Consider the following 6,262-nt stretch of genomic DNA (forward strand, 5'->3'; position numbering starts at 1 on the left):
ATTGTCTTATCCTTCCTTTCAGCTTTAGAGTGAATTAGGAAAAGTTTAATCCACTTGCACTATTTTATGTTTATATGTTTGATGACAGTCTTATGTTTATAAGTGATAGTTTTTCTGCTAAGTACCTGCATGTCATAAGCATTTGAATTAAAATTACCATATTGAAATCAAATCTGATGTTTTTTAATTTTTATTTGGTGTGCATTGGAAGAGGGGTAGTCTTATACGGTGAATATAGCCCAAACTCTATATTTTAACTGGAAAAGTTGGGGGTCGTTGTTATGTCCCGAGCCTTGCAAACGGGCTCGGGGCGTTTGCAGGCAGTTCCGGGCAGATGCAAGCTGCCCGGGACCAGACAGGCTGTCGCCAGCGCCTGTGCGCATGCGCGGGTGCTGGCGCGGGAAAAGTAACACATTGACCCGGGAATCGCCTATATAAGAGGCTGGGAGCTTTTGGGCGTTGCTGAAGCCTTCACCTGTAAGCTGAACACAGAATAAAGAAAACCTGAGAACTACAACTGCTTCTCGTGTCTGCTTTTCGCCAAGGACTCAACACTGGCGACGAGGATGGGATGCCTTACATCACCTGGAAAGGAAGAGTTGTAAGCTTACCCAAGTGAGTCCTGAGCGGCGGAACGGTGTTGACTCGGCAGCTACCCGCCAATCCAGTGCGCATTCGGGGGTAGGCTGGCTGATAGAACTGTCTCCTGAAGATGGCAAAAATTGGAAGGCTTTCGGAGTTCGACGTCTCACATCCAGAGCGGTGGGAGTCCTACGTAGCCAGGGTGGAAAACTACCTCAAGGTGAACCAAGTGAGGGAAGATAGCTTGAAGGCTGCCACCCTGCTTTGTGTCTGCGGACAAGACGCCTTCGAAATCGCAGAGAATCTTGCAGCACCTGTCCCATTAGAGTCTGTCAGCTACGCAGATCTAAAGAAGCTACTGAAGGAGCACTTCCAGCCCAAGATGTCCGTCATCGCATGGCGCCACACCTTCGAGCAAAGGGATCAACGATCCGGAGAGTCGGCCAAAGAGTACATCGCCGCATTGAGGAAGGCCGCCAAGCACTGTGAGTTCAAGGACCTCGAAGAACGACTGAGGGACCGATTCGTGTGCGGCTTAAGGCATCGAGATCTACAACAGAGGCTTTTCGCCAAAGAAGACTTGTCCTTCCAAGATGCCTTAAGAGAGGTCACCGCAGAAGAAGCAGCAGGCGGCGCCGTCAAGAACATGCAGCCGATCAGGAACAGTCCAGATGTTGCATCCGTGCATCAAGAGGACGTCCAAGGGAACTCCGTGGAGGATCCGGACAAGGAAGTCGACCGTCTCCACCCCACGAAGGAAGGGAATCAGAAAGGAAGCTCTGCAGCTCCCCTCAAGTGCATCGGCTGTGGAGGTCGCCACAGGAGAGCCGACTGCAAGTTCCGCTCCGCTATCTGCCGGGCGTGCGGGAAACAAGGACATATTGCAGCTGTGTGTCTGGGCCGACGAAAGGTACAACCTCAGGAAGAACTGCGCCTGAAAGGTACCAGGGTCCCCAGCCAGAATAGGGTAGGTTTTTGCACTTCGCGAAGAAGCATCTTCAGGACAGGCACACACAAGCCCATCAAGAAAAAGCTGTCACTCAAGGTGAAGCTACAAGGGGTTCCATTAACTATGGAACTAGACACGGGGTCTGCCCTTTCAATCATATCCTTACATACATTTAGGAAGATTTGTTCCGGCAGTGGAACTCAGGCTAAATTAAGGCCTTCTGACATTGTGTTAACAGACTTTCAAAATTCGAGAGTGTGTGTTAAGGGGGAGGCCACCCTTAACGTACAGTATAAGAATTTTGAAGGTCCACTAGACCTATTAGTAGTAGGAGGTGAACGAACGAGTCTCATAGGACTCGATTGGTTTGAAGCCTTGGGTATACACGTCACGGGGCTCAACAGCTTACAAACACTCGACCTACAGGATGTCTGCAAAGAATTTGCAGATGTCTTCAGCCCCAGCTGGGCACATTCAAGGGACCCCCTGTGTCCTTAAAACTAGACCCCACTGTCACTCCCATTAGAATTAAAGCAAGAAGGGTCCCTTTTGCTTTAAAGAGTAAAATTGACACTGAGTTAGACAAACTGATCCAACAGGGAATCCTAGAACCTGTTGATTCCAGCCCTTGGGAGACCCCCATTGTCACGCCTCTAAAGGCAAATGGGGACATTCGCATTTGTGCTGACTACAAATGCACTCTTAATAAGGCATTGCAGCAACATGCCTATCCTGTTCCTGTGGTCAGTCATATTCTGGCCTCCCTCAAGGGGGGGCGCGTTTTTGCAAAGCTTGACCTAGCTCAAGCGTATCAACAGCTGCCTGTTGATGATGATGCTGCTATAGCTCAGACTATTGTGACCCACAGGGGAGCCTTTAAGGTAAAAAGGCTACAGTTTGGAGTGAATGTCGCTCCTGGGATTTTCCAAAGCGTAATGGAAAACACACTACGGGGCATACCGGGGGTTTGCCCCTACTTTGATGATGTCTTAATTGCAGGAGACTCCACACACATTCTAGCTGAAAGGCTAAGGGCTGTTCTGTTAAGGTTCAGGAAAACAGGCCTCAAGCTCAAAAAAGACAAATGCAAAATTGGGGTGCCTTCTACTGAATTTCTGGGATTCAAAATTGATGCTGCTGGGATTCACCCTGCTGAATCCAAACTAACTGCCATTTTAGAAGCACCTAGGCCAAAGTCTAAGGCCGAACTTCAGGCCTTTCTGGGCCTCCTGAATTTCTACAATTCCTTTCTTCCACATAAAGCTAGTGTAGCTGAGCCTCTTCACAGGCTATTAGACAAACAAGCAGTGTGGCAGTGGTCACAAACACATGAGGCTAGTTTCAATAAGGTCAAGGCCTTACTCACTTCTAACAGTGTACTTGCACACTTCAATGAGTCCCTTCCTGTGTGCATCGCTTGTGATGCTTCCCCTTACGGGGTAGGAGCCGTCCTGAGCCACCTCAGGTCTGATGGAACTCAGGTTCCTGTTGCATATTACTCCAGAACACTGTCTTCTGCTGAGCGCAACTACGCTCAGATAGACAGGGAGGCTCTAGCTGTTGTTGCTGGAATTAAAAAATTCCATGATTTCTTGTATGGCAGGCATTTCATGGTCTTCACTGGCCATAAGCCTCTGCTGTGACTGTTTACCACACGTAAACAAACTCCCCAAATCATTTCCCCTAGAATGCTTAGGTGGTCTATTTTTCTGTCTGCATATGATTTTTCCTTACTCCACAAGCCTGGGAAAGAAATGGGCCATGCTGATGGCCTCAGTAGATTGCCCCTGCCAGTAGTAGAAGCTGACCCTGCGCCAGCTGTCAACATTCTATCCATCCAAGCCTTGCCCGAGTCCCCTCTGAATGCCAGGGATGTCGCCGCTGAAACAGGCACAGATCACACACTTTCACGTGTCCTTTCTTGGGTTTTGTCTGGATGGCCTGAGCACTGCCCTAGTCCTGAGTTTCAGAGTTTCTGGTCCAAAAGGAACGAGTTGTCCACTTCTCAGGGTTGTCTGCTTTGGGGAAACAGAGTTGTCATTCCCACCTCAATGAGGACTAGGATCTTAGAGTCCCTCCACGAGGGTCATCCTGGCATTGTTCGCATGAAGGCCCTTGCGCGCAGCCACTTGTGGTGGCCTGGTTTAGATAAGGACATTGAGGCTAAGGTGCATGCATGCCACCTGTGCCAGCGCTCTCGCCCAGAGATGCCCCAAGCTCCTGTGCATAGATGGGAGGATACACAGTCCCCATGGTCTAGGGTGCACATTGACTACGCTGGGCCCTTTCAGGGCCAGTTCTTCTTGGTCCTCGTTGACAGTCATTCAAAATGGCTTGAGGTTGTACCTGTCTCATCCACCACCACTGCAAAGACTATTCAGGTACTGAGGGGGATTTTTGCTACGGGCTCCCAGATGTCATCGTGTCTGACAATGGCCCTCAATTTACTTCCTCCGAATTCCAAGCTTTCTTACAGGCTAACATGATTCGTCATGCCACGTCTGCACCCTTCCACCCGTCCACCAACGGTATGGCTGAACGCATGGTCCGCATCACAAAGGATGCCTTGAAAAGACTCACCTATGGGGACTGGCATCACAGGTTGGCTGACTTTCTCTTTTCTTACCGCACCACACCGTCCACTTCTACAGGGAGAAGCCCAGCTGAACTTCGCTGGGGGCGCAAACTTACTACGAAGCTTGACCGGTTGCATCCAGACAGACTGCCTTCATCTACCTCACATCCTCGGGCACCTAGACAATTACTTGTGGGTGCCCCGGTTTGGACTTGCAATTACGGGCCTGGTCATACATGGGTCCCCGCTTCTATTTCCAGGGTCACAGGTCCTCTATCCTACGAGGTAGCCCTGGACAACGGTCGTGTCCTGCGTCGGCACATCGACCAACTCCGCCCTAGGCGGGATCTTCCAGATGAGACCCCTGGGTCTTTTCCAGGGGGGGAGGGGGACCCTTTAGAGCAAAGGGAGGGGCACGAGCTGCTGCCCACCTCCAATGATGGAGCCACAAACGGCCCATTCCAAGATTCCGCGAGTGCCCCAAACAGGAATTCTAAGAGCCTATCCAACTACCAGGCATTCACGCCTACTCCAGCCAGGGAGTCACCCTGGGGGTACAATCACTATTCACGTGCACAGCACAGTACTCCAGTCAGGGAGGATACCTGGGAGCATCCCAATAAATCATACCCCGCAAGAGAGCTGGCACATAATCCCCAGAGTTGGCCTGATCTTACCCCAAGCCCTACAGGGGGTCAAACATACAGGGAGGTGGTCGAGGAGCCAAGTCCCGACTACAACACCTCTAGCCCAAATCAGGGAGTAACTGAGTTTGGGGAAGGCACAGAAACCTACATAAGCCCGGACACAGAACGGGGTTTAGGGGATGGACAGCCTCCTGAAAGGTCTTGGACGGACCTAGGAGGTTCTACAGAGACGCCCAGCAGTGGCTATCACTTCAAGAGGCCCGAGGGCCTACAGCTAGGCGGGTCAACCAGGTCACAAAGTGACAGAAGCCCTGGCCGGACGAGCCCGGTGGGCAAGCAAACAGGCCAGGCATTGGGGCACAGTCCTTGGAAGGCACCAAGGCATGATAAGGAGAACAGGCTCACGTCTCCCCTCAGTCAGGGAACACCTGTCAGAAACCCAGAGCTGAGAAGGTCACAGAGAGCAAGGAAATCTCCTAAATACTTAGAGGATTACATAACATTGCTGGCCAAACAAAAGCCAGTAAACAGTAGAAGCACTGGGGAGTAGAACATTGCATCAAGAAATAATTGTATGTTGGTAGTAGTCTTAGCCCGGGGGAAAGGGGTGTTATGTCCCGAGCCTTGCAAATGGGCTCGGGGCATTTGCAGGCAGTTCCGGGCAGGTGCAAGCTGCCCGGGACCAGACAGGCTGTCGCCAGCGCCTGTGCGCATGCGCGGGTGCTGGCGCGGGAAAAGTAACACATTGACCCGGGAATCGCCTATATAAGAGGCTTGGAGCTTTTGGGCGTTGCTGAAGCCTTCACCTGTAAGCTGAACACAGAATAAAGAAAACCTGAGAACTACAACTGCTTCTCGTGTCTGCTTTTCGCCAAGGACTCAACAGTTGTCTTATACGCCCAGTCGTCTTATACGCCGGAAAATACGGTACTTCAATTCTGGCCTGATTCTTTTTAGTCAACACTTCTTAGGACTAGACCTGTAGTGTAGAAAAAAAAATATGGAAATTGTTAACTTGATAAAGGCTAATGACTTGTTTCTGATTATCAGCAGAGGTTTCTGGATGGTTTCTTTTATAGAACTTGTGGCATTCCTCAAACAGGGTTGCAGGTGCTTCAATCACTGGAGGGTTTTAAGAAAAGAATAGACAGTCACCTACCTAAAATGGTATATTTTGGACTAGAACACGGGTCAGCAACCCGCGGCTCTGGAGCCGCATGTGTCACTTTAAGCTGGCTCCTGCGGCTCCCAGGCCCATGTGCATTACCCAAAAAAATGTGTACTTCGAAAAAAAAATGGGGCTAAAAAAGTTCAACCAATCAATTCAAAGTTCTCACGAAAAAAAACTTGTGAAGTTTAAATTGATTGGTTGACCTCCTTTGGTTTGTGGGACTGCCCACAAGCCGTTTGTGGGACTGCCCACAAACCTCTTCTTTCTCTTCAGTCTGCATGGACTGTTGGAAAGGTGAGTAGCCTTTTTCTCTGGGGACTTGCAGTAGGCCAGGAGAA

The sequence above is a fragment of the Crotalus tigris genome, unplaced genomic scaffold, assembly GCF_016545835.1.
Source record: "Crotalus tigris isolate CLP2741 ecotype Arizona unplaced genomic scaffold, ASM1654583v1 scf7180000020145.1122116, whole genome shotgun sequence".
In the NCBI taxonomy this organism is placed as follows: Eukaryota; Metazoa; Chordata; class Lepidosauria; order Squamata; family Viperidae; genus Crotalus; species Crotalus tigris.